The 17,375-nt window shown below is 41.0% G+C and overlaps 2 non-coding genes across 2 annotated transcripts; both read left to right on the top strand.

Moving 5' to 3' along the window:
* The first annotated feature begins 3,078 nt into the window (after nucleotides 1-3,078).
* Trnav-cac lies at nucleotides 3,079-3,151 on the top strand. Its single transcript has one exon. It is a non-coding gene; the product is annotated as a tRNA-Val (tRNA).
* A 689-nt stretch (nucleotides 3,152-3,840) lies between these two features.
* Nucleotides 3,841-3,913, top strand: Trnav-cac. Its single transcript has one exon. It is a non-coding gene; the product is annotated as a tRNA-Val (tRNA).
* The last annotated feature ends 13,462 nt before the right edge of the window (nucleotides 3,914-17,375 follow it).

The following is a 17,375-nucleotide window of genomic DNA, read 5'->3' on the forward strand; positions in this document are numbered from 1 at the left end:
CTAAATATAAATTTTCCAACAATATTCCTATTTGGTTTTAAAACTGTGCGAGCAGAAATCTAAAGTTCCAGAATTTTCGTTTTATTTTTGGCCACGAACCTGACATACATAAATACGTAGAGGAAGCTATTCCGAGCGGAGCACGAATAAAACCAGGACATAATCGATGGTCCAATGCCGCCACAAGACATCCGTCAATGGCGGTGGCGAACGTACGCTCCGCAAAACCCAAAACGGCACATATCGGTTATTGAAATTGTCTCGCAGGTGTCATTAACGTTGGCAGCACTTTACGGCCAGCAGTTTTGGCTTGGGCCATGCCAGTAGCAAAGGCAGTACGGCGTGGAGCATCAGCAGGAGCAGCAGCAGGTGCTTCCATTTGTGGTCGGGCATAAACGATATGGAGGCCGCAGGCTCCTACTGCCCAACCCTGCGGATCGACCCCATCCCCGGCTCGTCCCCCGGCGCCTCTGTCCACTGTTTGGCATTGTCATTAATTTCGATTTATGGTCATTAAGCTGAGGCATCGGCATTGGCATCGGCAACGGCTCCTTTCTATTTAATGTGTAAAATATTTAATGAGTCGCAATAATTTATGCACCTTTTTGCAGCGAGTGATTGGAGAAAAAGTAAATTATCCCGCCTGTCGATTTGCGTTTATGGTTTTAATTAATGCCCGCCAGGATGTTATGTCCTGTCATAGCTGCGCCGCAACAGCTTTAATTTCGCACTTAAATTTTGACACTTTTTTCACCCGAAACTCTGCGAACTTTTGTTTCTGGTTCACCCTCGGGGAGGGAAAAGGGAAAATTATGAAAGAGTCGCAGCATATTTTCTTGCATACTTTTTGCACAAATAACAAACCATAAATAATGTCATACGCTCGCCCAAATGCCAGCCAATGTTTGCCTCGCCCCCCAAAGCATCCCATCTATATATTTCTTGCTGTTCGTTCGCCTTCGGTTTGCTTTTAGGCCAAAGTTTTTGAACTACTTGCACGTCCCTTTTTGTGCGACGTTTTCGGTATTTTTTGTCATTTTTGTTCGTGTGTTTTTTCTTCTTCCCAGCACTGCTCTTTCTTTTGGCAACCCTGCTGTTTTGTGTCTTGGCCATTTCTGAGCCGGCTTGGCCGGGCATCTTCATCTGCTTAAGGCCGCCACGCCTCCTATCGCCATTCTATCCAACCTCCCGCTGCCTGCCGCTGCTTTATGTGGCCGCCGTCGCGAGACTAAAACTTCAATAGGGCGAAAATGATAAATGGCGCTGCTGGACATTTTTTCGGGTTTGCTACGCGCGTAATGTGCGAAAATAAAAATGATCAAATAATTTGGCTCTCGAACGAAGGAAACGAAACACAAGACATTCGAGTTGAAGGTCTTTAGGAGAAGGAATTAAAAGCCTAATGTGCATTATATTAAAGCTATCACAAATTTATAAGATATAAAAAATTAAATTGTAAAATTGCAAAACATATTTCTTCCACTTAAATCAACTCATATGATAAAAATGCAGCTAATTAAAAGAGTGAGAAGCACAATGAAGTGAATTTTAATTAACGCGAAAACATTCGCACATATATTCATATGTACCCATTGAGATATCGCAATGCCAGCATTCAAATGAGAAACTATTTTGGGAACTCTTTTCTCTGCCCTAATTACATTATTTTTATCCCATAAGAACCAAAACAAAACGTTCGAGTGCTTCGACTGACGGCTTTTCAGGCTTTGGAACGTTTCCCGTTCGCTACTCGAACTGCAACAGCTCCAAAATTTCGCCGAACCTCCTCCACATCCGACATGTGAAAAGCCAAATGCGTACGTTTTCCCTCTGTGTTTACACAATTCAACCGCAAAATCCTTTTGTTTGCCAAATATGCTCAGCGTTCTGTGCTCCCGTGCATGTGGATGTGCATTGCGCCAGTGTGTGTGTGTGCGGCATTGTTCGCCTTGCGAGTGTGTGGGTACCTTGTTCTAGTCTTAGCGATAATGATGTTTATTTAATGCATTTCAGGTGCAAGGTGCTATTTGCCGTTTGACGTTTTGCGCGCCATCGTACGTCGGATTTCTGCTCGGCATCAACCTTAACTCCACCTTGGAAGAGATGAGAAGTTAGGTTACCTTGATACCAAAATGCATATCGAAATATACAATCTTACTTCAAAATAATGCATTGTGATCCCACATTTGATAATTATTAATTCATTATGATAAAAACTTCGAAGTAACTATACCTTCATGTTCTCAAATATCGCCAGATCTGAGGTACAAGCGAATTTGTACCTATTTTCTCAGTGAAGTAAACCTCCTCTGCCGCATCTCTGACCTTTAAGAGCTTCTCCACTAGCACTAATGCCCTGCTTGGGCATTGGCTTATTGGGTTGAAGTGGGTGCAAAAATGGGCGATGGAGGAGTGGGAGTGGGAGTGGCAGGGATAGTGGCGCTCATTATGCCGGTCGTGGCTCCATTCCATGCGCCCGAGCAGCTGCGACGTGCAAGCGATAAGCGAGAGCGTTAGCTCAATGTCATACGCTGCGTATACGTAATGGCTCGGGCATCCAGTTCCCTTACCAAAGCATTGCCGCTTAAAATGCAACACACGTTTTTGTGGCACTGCATTTATCGTACCCACCCCAATGGCAACACTTTACCCATAAATAATGCGCATAATCACATTTAAATAAGTAATTTAATTTGTGATTTTCACATATCGTTAAGTTCTTAAGCTCTATAATGAAAGCGACACGAGGGTAGCGATACGCTAATTATGGCTTATCGTTGAATACAATGTTTGAGTGGAAACGAGAACGGGGGTTTACTTCTCACGTTAATTGCCAAACATCATGGGTAATCATGGAAACTATTCAGCTATTCAGAGAACCTGAAATATTAGCTACGCTTGTCGAATGTTAAATGACCATGGCAACGCAAATAATAGTTCATATTTATACTGGACACAGACTTTCTATAAATAGAAAATGGGTTTATTTACCGCGTGCGTAACTGACGTCATGACTGGCTTACTTTCCAAAAAGTTCGGTACTCCCCACTTCCAATTTTGGACGCGGTTTTTTCAACTGTTTCCGTAGTGTAGCGGTTATCACGTGTGCTTCACACGCACAAGGTCCCCGGTTCGAACCCGGGCGGGAACAAGTCGTCAATTATTTTGTCCAATTTCTATTTCTAAGTTGCAAGTGCACTTATATATTATTTATATATATTATTTATTATACTCAGCATAAATGCCAAGCATTCGTCGTGAAATTATAAATGATATATTATTTCAAGATTCATGGTAAGGCTTCATTTTCTAACGCAGTCTAAGACATCTTTCTCCTACGGCTTGTAAAATATAAAGGTATTAACCTACGAAACCCGACACTGGCAAAATAATAAGTAAGGCTTTACGTCCTTTCAGTTTAAATATAATTTAACAAGAGAGGATGCTTCGATTTCAACGCTAATCATATACCAATTACTCATCTAGTAGGAATGCAGATAGATATTTTAACATTTTCTTGTCATCGGAATAGAAAGGAAAATAAGGAACAAGATAGTAATTATCCATTTTGGGGGTGTGTTAGTTTTAGGCGGCTTGTGTGCATAAGAGTAGGCATTTCAAGCCTTTATAGTTTCCAAGATAACAGCGCCCATACGGACGGACAGACTGGCATAAATGTGCAGATCAAATGGACTAGTAAACCTAATCAATCACGAATGTAGGGTCATAAGTGCTTACTTTTATGTGCTATATACTTCCTAAAAAGTACAGTTAACCGTTTCTCCGTGGATCAATACCAGACTTTATAATTTATGTCTTGTGAAAAATGCACCGCCACAAGTTTCCGTAGTGTAGCGGTTATCACGTGTGCTTCACACGCACAAGGTCCCCGGTTCGAACCCGGGCGGGAACAAGAGTCTTTTTTTAATTTATCAATAATTATTATGTATTTTTTTACATTATTAAAACCTATACATTTTGTGCGTCATTAGTATGTATGAAAAAAGGACTCCTAAGCCAAAATCTTTTAAAAGTTAACATAAGTTTTTGGGATGCATATGTGAAGAGATATCACCTCTTGGCACTTGCGTTCTTAATTCGCCTGGCTGTTTCAGTCGCCAAACATTCAGTTTCGGTGTTTTGCATATTTCGGGCACGTTCTGCATTGCGTTTGTGTAATGCCAAGTCATAATTTCCTTATATTACTGTCCTTGGCCCCTTTTGCCATTTTTTGTTGCCCTGGCAGTGCAACATTTGCTTTGTGCAACATTTTAATTACGCATTCAGTTGGCGCAGACTCGCAAGAATTATGGCACAGAGGGGGTTAAATGGGGTGGCTGGGTGGCTGGGTGGCAAGTGTGGCAAGGGTGAGTGGCAGGATGCGTTCTGACGCCGGCAGGAGTCAGCTGTTGTTGCCACGCCCCCGCCCGCACTTTGTTTAACATTTCGCGCTATTTATGCATAATTTAACCATTTTACTTTATTATTTGGGCCCCGCATCTTGTTCTTGCTCTTGTAGCAAATAAATGGCAGCAAATATGCAAAAATAATGTACAGTGTTGCAATGCCGTAACTTTGGAGCCGTGGAGTGGGGAAAAAGGGGTTCTAGGCCAACAGCTTGAGTAAATGTTTGATCGGGCTGGCCTAGCCAAAAGTTTTATGGCACCCGAACTGCGCATAAAATCTTAGCAATTCCCAAATTCATCATAAAACGTAGTTAGGCCTGCCCCGCGGGTCGCGGTTGTTTTCCGCAAAACATTTTAAGTTTAATGGCAATTAACCCCTGCGCTACAAAATTAAAATCACGAGCCGGGCTTAACCCGCGTATGTGGCTCCACATAAATCTTCCCTCCAAGTCAAAGAAGGTTTGCCACTGAGCAGTGGAGTCCTGGAGTCCAAAGGAAGGCAGACATGACACGTATTTATAGCGCGCCAACGACCTCACTCGAGCCACATTGCTAATACGCCATGTTGGCTGCTGCTCAGTTTTCTGCCGCGCCATTGTTTTATATGTGCATGTGCGCAGACCCACACACCACACACACACTGGCACACTCGAGTGCAAGTCAAGTTGAAGCTGGCCTTGCATCCTTCAGTACACTCAGAGAAAAGCCATGTTAAAAGTTTAAGCCAAAATGTATCACCATTCTTAAGAAATCTCTTTAATCTGAAAAACATACGGTTCAATATTCCACTAATCAAGGATTACAGTGTTTTAATGCACATTGATAATATACAATAAATAAGATAAAATTTCATAGTAAATTGCAACCATTTTAGTTCACCATATGCATAGTGTAAGTATTCCTCTGTGCAAATCCTCAGCACTCTGCATTTGTATTAGCTGATTGTGTGGGGCGATGCAGCTGAAACAGAGGCAATTGCCGCGTACAAGCTCGTAAATTGAATAAAAGTTCAAATGTTAGCAATTAATAAACCGAAAAAGTTAATTTCAAGTTTTCGTTTCCCCCCGCCAAGTGGCGCCCACAAGGAACTGCGGTTTGGCAGGAGCTACGGAATTACTTGGTTAACCCGGGCTAGATTGGAATTTTGAGTTACTTGCTAACATCTTCGAACTTTAAAGAATTTTAGCTCACTCTAAAGAAGCTAATAAGGTCCTTTCTTACAGCTCTCTCAGCTTATGGCTAGAAAGAGGAGTTTCTTCTTAGAACACAGTTTTGTATCTCAAAGTGTTTCAATGTTTTAATGCCTCAATCGCACATTCAAGTTTAAGCTCTACCCAATGGGTACAGAGCCATTCCCCCGGCTGAGAGGCAATTCGTTTTGTTAAAATAGTCTGTATCTCGCTGGCTTTTACCGCTTCCTTTTAGCCCTCTGCCGAGATTGTGGCACACGCTAATTGCTCGAAACGCTTGCAACCTCTTACCATTACGGCTCCCCTCGATAGCCCGCTCCAAAACAGCCGCCTGGTTCACCATCCATTTTGGCCTAATGCGTTGCCATTGTAATGAAGTCGGGCCACATTTTGAAATCGCTACTCTGGGGGACCTGAAAACAATGCGGGGCCCTCCTAGTTGTTTTTATTTCTGCGCAGTAGGTATTGCACATTTGCTGCAGCTAACACTTGTTGGGTATGCTTCAACATATTTTCAGTTCTAACTGCTGTTCTTGAAATTTAATTGCTGTTCAAATTTCAAAAGCCTGTGACCCTTTGGGTTATGTTGTACTTGTTGTTGCTTAGTTCAAATGGGGATTAATTTTTTCGAAACATACGCACTAGTGCTGCCAGCTGTCAGTTGAAAAAAATGACAGTTCTGTCACACAAATTACGAAAATAGGACAACAATTTAAAAAAGAAGAAAGAAACAACGTCAGAATTTAATATTACTAAATGAAATATGTTTGATTGAGATCCATTTCATCCCAAGTCAAATCTTAAAATATAAGAAAAATACATTTTTGTGATCAAAGAAATTTAAAAATCTTTCCTATTCATCAAACTGCATTTAGAGTTTTCGTTTACTTTACTACGAATCCTTAAATTCATTTCAATATTATTTGTTTGTATAACCTCTAAGCTCAAATAAACATACACACTCCATATTTGGAAACTAAAAAGAAAAATGCTCACGCTGGCTATTTCGCAACACATAAATCAATTTTTTAGCAAATTACTTAGTGAACCGGCTGTTATAAACAAACATTTTCTTTTTACACCTGTTTCACCATAATCTTGATAGCTCAGCAAATTGTTTGCAGCAAACTTTAAATGGTTTTTGTTGCACACCGATGATTTGTTTGGCCAACACAAACACACCCTAAATGGCCAACGCAGAGCAGTTTGTTAATGTATTTCATAATGATTTTCACTTTGCATCCGCACATTTTAATTATTTAAACCAAACACGCTGCGCGTACGCGCGCTATTAAATAAATGACAGCTATTTGCAGAAAGTTCGAAAATTATTACGCCCGTGGAGAGACAATTTCCTACAGCTTTTTTTTTCTGGCCACGCTTCTAATTCCCCTGACAGCAGTGGACCGACTCCTGTTGATATTTGTTTGTCTCGCACAGCCTGGCATCGGCATCCAGGCAAGGGAAAATCTAATTTCCAACACAGAGCCAGAACAGATTACGCAACAAAAAACGGCCAGATCAGGGAGTGAAAAAGAATTCTCTGCCTTTATTTTGGCGAGGCAGAAGAAAAATCAGAAGACGACTGACAGGCGAGCCCCCAAAAAGCGTATGCAGTGCATGTGTGTGGCATAAATCAAAGCTAGACAATTTTGGCTTGGGAAAACATGAGCGGCGAAAAATAAGAAAAACAACCAATGGGGAGGAAATCAAAAGTAAGTGACAAGCAGACAGGCAGACGCACAGAAAACACATGTGCACCGCAAACAAACAGGATGTCTGGGGCATGGGGCATGGGGCATTTGAAATTGTGTAAGGGGTTCCGGGGGTTTCGGCTTGACAAGTTGCTCTTTGAATATTTAGAACGCTCCTTGCCTCGGACCGTTTAAGTACTTTAATTGTTTCTTGAAAAGTTGTTAACAACACGGAACCACACAACAAATGGGACAATTCCGGGTGAAGTTTCAAGGAGGCCCATAAATAAATCTCCTGAATAAAAAAGAAGATATATTTTATTTGTTAGAACATTTAGCTGTTAGAATTTTAAAAATTTAATTGTAGGTTTGAAATAGTTAGATACTTCTCAAATAATACACACATCGCGCCCATTTAAGCCATTCTCTTGATCGCACTTATTTTCCAAAGGATAACGCAATGCAATTGTAAACTGTTTCCAATTATTTTTCCCTCATCCGGTTGCACAACGCACACAGCGTTCTTATCGGGGCTCAATAAATTGCTGTCTCGACACGAAATGCACACCTGTGTTTTTGGGCGAAAACGAAGGATCAGATAGCTGTCAGCCAACTGCGAGTTGCTTAACCTCTCCGCCAGCCAGACCCCATTTTTATTATTTTCTGCGCCCCAGGTTGGCTTTTTTAATCACTCCTCTGAAGTCCCGACGCGACCAGACAGTTGGGTATACAAAATATGTCAACAGAGGCGACAGCCGGCAAAAAGAAGGCGAAACTCCCGGAGCCACTGTTTGCTTAGACCTTTAGACACTGGCCAGACAATGGCCGGTCATGTCAGCGGCATTTCTGTCTGCCTGTCACGCGGATAGCACCCAAGTCCGCTGCGATTCGCCGGAATGTCCCAATGAATAAACGGATAAACCGCACTGACATCCCGCCAGGACATTCAATGGCTTTCAATGAATCGAACAGCAATTATGGAAGGACTTGTGAGTGGTCAACAATTGCATTACGCAGTGGTTAGCTTTGAAAGCAAACCATTTTATGCAGATTGCTGAGAAAATCATCGAAGATGAAGTCGAGATTATATGTTACGAGTGCACTGGAAAAAATCAAACGAAGTGCAGGAAGTTCAGTTGCCATCTTAGTAGCGCTTTTGGGGATCCATCTTATGCTTCTTAACTTCTTACTTAAAACTGATAACCAAGATATTTTGAAATAATAAAAGAGTTTAAATTACTTTTTTCTGAATTACTCAATTCCAACATTTTCTCCGAGTGCGCGGATACATTCATCGAACCCCATTGACTCTTTTGGGGTCTTTGTGATGAAGTATGTGGATAGAAAACCGCACAAACCGCAAGGGATTACTACATCAGAAGAAACCGCAAAGGGGTTAATGCACTCTTTGCACATGGGACACAACAAGCCAATTGGGCTTAGTGAGCATTCGAAGGTTGCCAAGGTCTGTCACATGTTCGCCATTTAATATTTATTAATGGTCGGCAGGGAAAACAAAAATGGGGAAAACCAAACCCAACAACACCAAAATTGAATGCATCAGCGAGCCAGTTAATATTAAATTGCCGCACCAGTGAGCACAACAACAAAGAGATCAATTTTATTGAGCATCAATATATAGCCAGTGCGGAAAAACTATGCAGAGCGGGGTTTGGAGGCTGCCATTCCATCCAAACATCAAACGCTTCATAAACGCGCCGTCATAACCCAAAAAAAAATAAAAGCATAAGGAAAAACTTATGGCTCCCCCGGGAGACACTTGAGTGACTACAAAAACAACAGGGAGTGGAAAACCGTACGAAACTATTTCTTTGCGCAGCGTTGTGGAAAATTAAAAACGCCAGGCCTAAGACTTAAGCAACCTCCTGCGGATGCTGATGCCGCTGCCTCTGCATCTTCTGCTTATTAATAACTGCGGCTAGGGGAAAAAACAGTTATTAGACTTAACGTACTTGAAATCTGGGTTACACCACCCATATCCATTGCGACATGGGGGCCGTTGAACCCGTCGTCTGGTATACCGATCTCCTCAATCCGTTCCACTCGCCACTAATCAGCACATTACGCATACGCCCGGTTGTCATAATTTCGCATTATTGATTTATTAGGTCGCAATGTTTGCATAGCCGAATGTGAATGACAGCGCCGATAAGCGGACTGTTTTGGCCTGGTTTTTTGCATTAGCTTAAGTTACAGGCCGATTGACAACGCGGCGAATGCGTAATGCTGGAATAGGTAAGATAAATGCAACTCAGCTAAACCAGGAACTAAACAATGTACAACATACAAATTTAAATGCCTCAATTACTGCTTAGTTAAACTGATTATTTGTTGTTTGTGTCCTTTAAATAAAAATTATTTATTTATTTATTTAACAAAATTAAATATAGTATACAATACTAAACCTAATTAAATTTAATGAGTACTAGCTACGGGGGCCTTCGACTCGAGACTTATGGGTTAATTGCTTTATATAATAAACTTAGCTTTTTATTAAATAAAAATAGAACACATAAATTTGAGAGAAATTTGTAGATAATAATGTGATTGGATAGCGATAACTTGTATATAATATCTGTCAGATGTCCGCAGCATTGAAACCGTAATTTGCTATAACATATATAGTATAAACAACTACATTTCATAATTTATGTCGAGCAATTATGTCAATATCATTGGTAAAATACCTATATAATAGATGTAGTTTTTTGTTTATATTTTTTATTAAACAAGGAATAGAGCTCATTTATGTTCTTCAAGACTTTACATTTAATTATTTAGTCTTATTTATTTATTATTTAGATTTAGGAACAACCGATCTTGGCAACAACTTCACTCGACTCGACTTCACTTTACACTCTGCACTCGCTCCCTTTCTATCGATAGCTTGCTCTTGTCTAGAGTTGCATTTTAATCAGGGCTGCAACGTAAAAGTATCGAAAGATATAATACCTATTTCCACTGCGAGTATTCTTACTCGAACCAATTCCCACATAGATAAATATTCTTTCTGGTTTGAGCCTATAAATAATGCTAATCCTTGCACTTATACCGCATATCATTATTAATATTTTCCGCCCTTCAATTAAGCCACTCAGCGGTGGAAAAGTTATTCCCCAATTAGAGTCGAAATGGCCATTATTCCGAGCAGCCAAGGCCTCAGCCTTGCGAGCCTTTATTAAAGTCGAAACCAAGGTAAAGTGGCACAAGAATGCAATTGTACTTAAAAGCGCAGCCCGCCGAGCGGTGAGTGAAAATGGCGGATAATAAAGAAGGGGCGGCAAATGAGGTGGTGGAATCGCGGGGGGTGGCGAACGAGTCGGAAAAGCCGCTGCGAACATCATTTATAAAAATGGCTCAGCATTTTGTGGGCGTGGCTGGGTGGCGAGGAACCAAAACGCATTCAGGCAAACAATTGCAATTGTAATTGAGCCGAGACTTCTCGAATCACTGTCTGTGTGGTGGTGTGTATCTGTGTGCGCCCGGGTATCATAATGTGTGTGTATCTGTGTGTGTGCGTGGGCCGAGTCTGTTTGCATTGTTATTTCTACGTCGGTGGGTCGGTTGGTCGTTTGTTCGGTCGCTTAGTGGCAATAAAAAGAATGCGCGTTCCATGGGGAAATTATGAAAGCGGATTCCTTTTGTTTAGAATCGTTTCTAGATTGCATGCAACGAAGCGGCACGAGCGCGTGTGTGTGAGTGTGGCAGCCAGATATTTGCCATTCCCGCTTATTGCTAATGCGACTGTTGCTGCGAACCTTCGATATACGCTTTTAACCCCACGCCTCGCACCATTTGAGTCCGTAATGTTTAATGCTGATTGCAGCATCGAATATTTATTAATTTCCATCCCGACTTCCAAATGAAACTGGCTGAGTAAACCGAAGAGTTGAGCTGCACTTCAATAGCGTTATGAGTTTTGACTTTACCCATTTTATTGGATTTTCTTTACAGTTCACGCACTAAAAAAAGATGTTTTATTCTATGTATCCGAAGCAATAACCCTATTTCCCTTTTAGAAGCCAACTAGTGCATCCGCTTATGTCGCAAAAATTCCGACAAGTGCATTTCCAGCTAACTTTCTGCTGCATTTTTTAGGATCCTTGACAACTTCACAACTCAACTTACATGCCAAAGAGCTCCTTACAAATGGGTCAAATTAAATTAAAAAAGCAAATGTTTTGTGCTAGCATGTATGGCAATAACTATAATTAAGGCGGTGGAAATTCCATTCCAGCGATTGCTTTCAATCACCCGCGCAGAGTTCAACTCATGGCTGCTCCCACAGCGAATTCAATGACTTTTGGGTCACGAAAAGGAAAGGGGAAGATGCTGCCCCGAAGTGCCATACGAAAGTCAAATTTTTTATGATTGAGCAGCCAAGGAGCATGAAAACGCCATTTCCATAGCTGGCGTTTGAATGGCTTGCTATTTTGTATCATCATGCAATATGACCAGGGAACGCACTCCGACCTTATGCCAATTTCAGCGAGCTGCTGCTGATTTCATTTCCTCTTCAAGAGCGAATATTATTTGCATGCGAGTGCAGATGCGGATGCCAAGTAACTATCTATAGCCGGGTTTCATGGGTCATAGGGGAAATCGAAGTTTTATCAAGTGCATCAATTTGCATAGTACTTGCGATCCGACGGACAATGAACTATGATGACTGATTGATTAGGGTGCTTTGCAGGCGATAATGCTGATGTCCTGCAAGTCAGGGAAAGCCTCTTCAAAGTTTTATCTTGATTGGTGAGTTTCGATTAAATTCCTATTTCAATTGACTTGCCTTTCTGAGTGGCAAGAACAACAGCATTATAGCCGAAGATAACAATGCAACTTCAGGCGCTGAACAAAAACAAAGGACTTAAGATAAATATTTTCACGCGACGTTTTCACTGCTAATGAAATTTTGCTTTCAACTAAATTAGTATCTGTCTGTGCAGCAACGCCGGCAACAATGACAGAAAATAAAATTAAATAATGCAAGCACTTTTAGGTTAATTAAACTTGAATAGCAGCAAACCGGCTAGCAAACGGAGCGCCAAACTAAGCTCAAATAAAGTGAGAACGAGGATCCCAACACCCGGGCTAATGCCAAGCGGCCAGGACTCCAGGCGTGTCCTTGTAATTGTTATTACAATACTTGTCCTTTTTCGGTGTATTGTCTGGCCGTCTCGCACTGCACTTTCATATAATTGTGTGGCGCTCTCACACAGCCTTTTGTTGCCGAATGCATTTTAGCCAACTCCTGCTGGTGGCTTCTCTGGCCAAAAGCTGACAGAAATGGATTCGGGCAACGCTTGCCACTGCTTCCGGTTGTGTTTTGTTTTTGCCTGCAAATCTGCAAAAGTAAACAAAAGTGTTGCCAACTTGCCAGAGACAAATACAAACGGCAGAACATGGAGCACAACAAGGAATCGTTGGCCAACTCGGTATCTTTTGATGCACTGGAAAAAACGATGTATCAGAACAAGAAAGGTGGAATATTACAATAGTTTTATTAAATTATAAATGGTATAAAACGTAATAAGATTCAATGCACAACGAAATAGCAACTTCAAATATGTGATTTTTTAATTTTAAGAGTGCATATAGACATCTTCTAGTATAGTGAATAGTAAATATTTCTTACAGTGCTTAGCTTGAGATTTGGTTTGAGTGCAACAACAAGTTCCGGATACGGCTGCCTACCGGTTTCCTTGACTGTTATAATTGCCTGCGATTTCCACCTTTCCCCAAGCACTTTTCCACCTACAGCGGGTGTGCCAGGACTTTTGGCCGGCAGTGTCCTGCAACAAATGTAAGCAATGACATTGATGCTGCTTGGCCTTTTCCGAGCGAGAAAGAGAGAGTGTTTCTGCTCTTGCTTTTGGTTTACCCTGCACATATTTATTTTGTATTCCCAAGTTTGTCGGTTGGGGAATTGTTATTATTTGTATTGTGATTGTTGGCAGCATGTCTACTATGCCATAAAGCAGCTGAAACAAAGCCAGAGCCCAGTCAACATTGTGGTCAGCAAATGGAAATGGTATGGATTGCCAAGTGGTTGACGATGGATTTCTGCATAATTAATAAATTAAGCAAAAATATACTGGTAAAAAGCCATTTTCAATATGCCAACTTTCTGCTAAAATTTTCCTTTTAAAGTTTGAGATATTTTGTACCTAATTCATTTAGTTACATAAAATTAAATGCATGGTTAAAATCCGCATTTCTTTGGTTAAGGGATTTTATTTTAAACTCACTAAGGATAGGCTACTACTTTAGGATACTCCTTAAGGCTGCTTTAATTTATTGCTTCTGCAATTTAATTACGATTATGTTCGGCTGAAAGTTTCTTGTGCTGTAGTTTGCGACTGGAGGATGTTACGAAAATGATGATATGGAATCTGTCTATCGTATCCAACCGCCTGCAGTTGTTCAGTTGGCCATCTTTCCCCAACTCGAATGTCGTCATAATGCCATTTGCAGCGCACACAATTGCTAATTGCTTTAAATGCATTTTAGCCGGAAGTGGATTTGCCCAAGCCTTTGGCATATGCACAGAAAGCCGGAGCCGGAGCTGTGTGCCCTCTGCTATTTGTCCTGCGTATTATGTACTGCATATTGGCCGGCATTATCTGGTGGCACTTCCTGACCTCCTTGGTTTCGTTCAGCTTTATTTTATTGTATTGTGTTTTTTATTTATTTAAAGCTATTAGCCCGGCTTAGTCCTTGCCTTGGCTTCAGCAGCACTCAGAGTGCAGGGCGTATGCGTAATGTGATTCACCAATAAGCCAGTTTCTCGGCATCGCAAACAACAGAGGCCAGCAGAAAAGAAGCAGGAGCTTGTGCAAATATTTATTTTTGCTATTTGAATGCACCACCCTGCTGACTGGCTGGGGTATTTAATTGGAATCTATAAGTTTATGATTGTTTTGTGTATGCAATTTCCATAAGCAATTAAATATGAATGCCGTTCAATTCATTGTTTGCCTATATTGTCTGCGCCCTTGCCCTTTAACCCTGCCCCTCTTTTTTCAGCCAACTCGTCGCCTCACCAGTTGCTGTTTGTTATGGCCGGGCTCTTTTGTACTGTGGCTTAATGAATTTTGTGGCCGGCATAAATAAGAAACAGACAGCAGCCATTTATTTGTTCAGTACTTGCATTTGTCAATATTTATTATGGAGTCCAGCCATTCCAATCGAAAGCCTTGTGAATATTTGTCCAGTTGAAATTGAATTAATTTTTAAGTTGCCCGAAACTCATGCATATGCATATCTATGGGGCAATGTAAATCGTATTATTTATTCCAAGTAAAGGATTAATTTCAGCCAATAAAGTTTAACTTTGGATACAAAAGACACACACATAACACGAATATTTCATTTAGTTTTGCTTAAATGGCATACTGATATAAGTCTAATTACAGCTCAAATGTTATACTAAACCTCTTAAAATTGAAATTATAAAATTTGTTTTTCAATAGTTGACAGAGGTCTCTAAAAATAAAATCTCTTTGAATTCCCTTGGCTGCTGCATTTTCTTGGATTTATTTCCACATTAGCCCCCGGGCACAGAATTGAATTTATTTCGGCTAATAAAATTGATTGTGTTTTAAAACCCCCAGCTCCTAAAAGAATGTTACACTTTAAAAGTGAGGCTTAGTGAGAAGATTCGAGCTGTTTTGGTTTTCGGGTTTGAGTTGGCTGCTTATGCGTTGACATTTTTATGGGTATTTTATGTGAATCAAGTGAATATGGCGAAGACAAAGCTAAGCTCCTTTCCGAATCGATAAAAATGCAAATTAAACAGCACCAGTGTGTGTGTGAGTGTGTGCGTGTAAGTGGCATATAAACTTGCATATGTGGCACGGATATGGATATATACGGAGAGATATGGCGGGAAAAAGGGAGGCAAATGGCAGCTCGTTAAAAGGAAAGCCGGGCGAAATTCAAGTGCCGGAAAATGGCTTTTGTTTAGAAGGAAAACTCCGGGAGTGGCGCTCGCTATCTCTCTCGCTTGCATGCATATAAATATGAAAAATATTCAGAAAATGTCAAACGGAAACAAGTTTCCAAGTCAGACTGCATGATGGAGCACACATGTCCTGGCGGCCACAGGACTCCTAGCAGGCTAACACTCCTTCGACCAGTCGGGCGACAAATGAAAATTGCAGAAATGATCGGAAATGACCAATTTGAAATAAAAATGTAGCCAACTGTGAGCCAAAGACAGGCGGGTTTGGGCCATGTATGTATATATACAACAGTTATGCGCAACAGTATAAGATTGTAAAAAGGGTAAGGGTATTCTATATTGTACTGTCAATCCAAAAAAGAATAATTTATTTAGTAAGCTTTAAACTACATATATTAAACACTGAAATCATATAATTAAATTCTCAATTAACTAAAAATATAAATACTAAACATATTGATAGCAAACCATTACTTTGTAATACTTTTGCGTTTTAAGAAAGTTAACTCCAGCTCTATTTTTTTGACAGCCACTGTGTTTTCGTGCAAGTGTGTGTGAGCGGAAGTAGAGCGCTTGACAGGCACCAATACCAACAAGTGGAAGACCAGAGCAGCAGGAAGCTTACAATTTCGTACGTAAAACTGCAGTTACCAGGCTGCTTCCAAATCTGAATGTCAAATGCAGCCGCTCAGAGATCTGATCAGATATGACAAGATGACAAATTAGAAAATTTGTCAAAGAAGTTATCGCGATCTTTGGGCTGCCGGCCTGGTTGGGATTCCACTTCCGTTTTGAGAGTTCGTTGACCCTTGGGCTCGAGGCGGCACACACAGGCTCATAACTCACAGATGTCGTATTATGCATGAATTTAAAAACAATATCTTGAGAGCGCTCACGCATGTAAGGAGCCCGGATCTGCACTCATTCCACTCCTTGGCGGGAGTAATAAATCAAGACGAAGGGCGGCAAGTGGAAAACCCTTTTCAACGATTTCTATGCAAAGTGCTGGCACAGGCAGAGTAATTCATCAAAAATAATATAACAAGACAGCAAATGAGAAAAAACGGAAAACAGAACGGCTAAGAAACGTAGGAAATGGCTAGAATTGTACATGGCCAAATGGAGCTGCTTTACTGCAAAATGATGGTGCGTCCTGCAATCAGTGCGTATGTGGGTGTAAATTCGAGTATGAGCCACATGGGAAAATCTGGCTCGAAGGCATCTTATCAAGTCTGCAAGAATAAACAAATTGGACTGCCCTCTGCCTTCCGACCGAGTATTATTTGTTAGTATGTGATAGATGAATCGCTAACTGAACTTTTATAAATAAAATAAAAAATACTCCTAAAAAGATCCTAAAACTAAACGTTTTAATTGAAGTGAAAAATTTGCTTAACTGCCTTTGTTGTAAAATTGTGAGCGTATATTGGTTGGCTGCTGCATGAATTAAGAACCCCTCAAAGCTGGAAACAGTTCGACATTCTCCGCAAATCCCTTGCCCCTTCGAGTTGCACCGTGTCACGCTGCTCGGCAAAAAAAAAAGCGAGCGGACTGTGAGCAAATTTCGTTTGGTATTCTTTTGCAGCTGGGTCAGCACTCTGAAGCGCAGTCCGTGCTGACATTCTCCTTGTTTACTGGCTGGTCAAATGTGTCAACAACATTGCTGTGCAATTAGGAAGGTCCTCGGTGCAGCAATTTGCTTCCCCCCTCCCCCTACGCGCTTCGTTTAAACATGGCTAAAACCAGGGGGGATTCACTTTAAGCTGAAAGTAAGAGCAGGAGAAATGGGAAAGCAATTAATAGTGCTACACATGTTGAACATTCATCTACATAGCATACCTACATCTGTTTTAGTTTTAGTTCTCGCTCAGGTTTCCTTTTTTGTGCTGTGTGTGTTTTATTAAGTTTTTAATTAATGTATGAGCAGTTTAAACTTGTAAAAGTCCTGTCATGATAAACTAAAACAATATTTCTCACTTGGGGGCCAACGACGACAGCTCCCCGTTCCGAGTTTTCCGGTTGCCAGGAGAGAGCAACGCACCCCACAGGCAGTCAAATGGCCCAAAGGCAAGCTTTTCAAAATAAATGAAGTTACGGCCAA

The sequence above is a fragment of the Drosophila mauritiana genome, chromosome 3R, assembly GCF_004382145.1.
Source record: "Drosophila mauritiana strain mau12 chromosome 3R, ASM438214v1, whole genome shotgun sequence".
Classification (NCBI taxonomy): Eukaryota; Metazoa; Arthropoda; class Insecta; order Diptera; family Drosophilidae; genus Drosophila; species Drosophila mauritiana.